The following is a 1,617-nucleotide window of genomic DNA, read 5'->3' on the forward strand; positions in this document are numbered from 1 at the left end:
CTGATTTCTTTTGATTTTTCTATGATGTCAACCAAAGATGCACTGAGTTTGAAGGTAGGCCTTGAAATACATCCACAAATACACATCCACTTGACTCAAATTATGTCAGTTAGCCTATCAGAAGCTTCTAAAGCCATGACATAATTTTCTGGAATTTTCCAAGCTGTTTAAAGACATAGTCAACTTAGTGTATGTAAACGTCTGACCCACTGGAATTGTGACACAGTGAATTATAAGTGACACAATCTGTCTGTAAATAATTGTTGGAAAAATGACTTGTGTCATGTACAAAGTAGATGTCCTGACTGACTTGCCAAAACTAGTGTGTTAATAAGACATTTGTGGAGTGGTTGAAAAACGAGTTTTAATGACGCCAACCTAAGTGTATTTAAACTTCAACTGTATATATATATATATATATATATATATATATATACATGTGTATGTATGTATGTATGTGTGTATGTGTGTGTGTTTAAATATATATATGCACATATACAGTGGGGAAAACAATTATTTGATACACTGCCGATTTTGCAGGTTTTCCTACTTACAAAGCATGTAGAGGTCTGTAATTTTTATAATATAATATAATAATATATGCCATTTAGCAGACGCTTTTATCCAAAGCGACTTACAGTCATGTGTGCATACATTTTACGTATGGGTGGTCCCGGGGATCGGGGATCGAACCCACTACCCTGGCGTTACAAGCGCCATGCTCTACCAACTGAGCTACAGAAGGACCACATTATCATAGGTACACTTCAACCGTGAGAGACGGAAATCTAAAACAAAAATCCAGGAAATCACATTGTATGATTTTTATGTAATTAATTTGAGAACCTTCCATAAGGACAACCATCTCTGCAGTACTCCACCAATCCGGCCTTTATGGTGGAGTGGCCAGATGGAAGCCACTTCTCAGTAATGGAGTTTGCCATAAGGCACCTAAAAGTTTCTCTGGTCTGATGAATCCACGATTGAACTCTTTGGTCTGAATGCAAAGCGTCACATCTGGAGGCAACCTGGCACCATCCATACGGTGACGAAGTGGCAGCATTGTGGGGATGTTGTTGAGCAGCAGGGACTTGGAGAGGGGATTAGTGGTGTGGGGGCTGTGCTTTGGCAAAGTGGGTGGGGTTATATCCAACCTGTTTGGCCCTGTCTGGGGGTGTCCTCGGATGGAGCCACAGTGTCTCCTGACCCCTCCTGTCTCAGCCTCCAGTATTTATGCTGCAGTAGTTTATGTGTCGGGGGGCTAGGGTCAGTTTGTTATATCTGGAGTACTTCTCCTGTCCTATTCGGTGTCCTGTGTGAATCTAAGTGTGCATTCTCTAATTCTCTCCTTCTCTCTTTCTCTCTCTCGGAGGACCTGAGCCCTAGGACCATGCCCCAGGACTACCTGACATGATGACTCCTTGCTGTCCCCAGTCCACCTGGCCATGCTGCTGCTCCAGTTTCAACTGTTCTGCCTTACTATTATTCAACCATGCTGGTCATTTATGAACATTTGAACATCTTGGCCACGTTCTGTTATAATCTCCACCCGGCACAGCCAGAAGAGGACTGGCCACCACACATATGCTCTCTCTAATTCTCTCTTTCTTTCTTTCT

General features: G+C 42.3%; 1 non-coding gene across 1 annotated transcript; it reads right to left on the minus strand.

Annotated features, from left to right (window-relative positions):
* Positions 1-668: 668 nt before the first annotated feature.
* On the minus strand, positions 669-748 carry trnat-ugu. The gene has a single exon. It is a non-coding gene; the product is annotated as a tRNA-Thr (tRNA).
* Positions 749-1,617: the final 869 nt, after the last annotated feature.

The sequence above is a fragment of the Oncorhynchus gorbuscha genome, linkage group LG09, assembly GCF_021184085.1.
Source record: "Oncorhynchus gorbuscha isolate QuinsamMale2020 ecotype Even-year linkage group LG09, OgorEven_v1.0, whole genome shotgun sequence".
Taxonomy (NCBI): domain Eukaryota; kingdom Metazoa; phylum Chordata; class Actinopteri; order Salmoniformes; family Salmonidae; genus Oncorhynchus; species Oncorhynchus gorbuscha.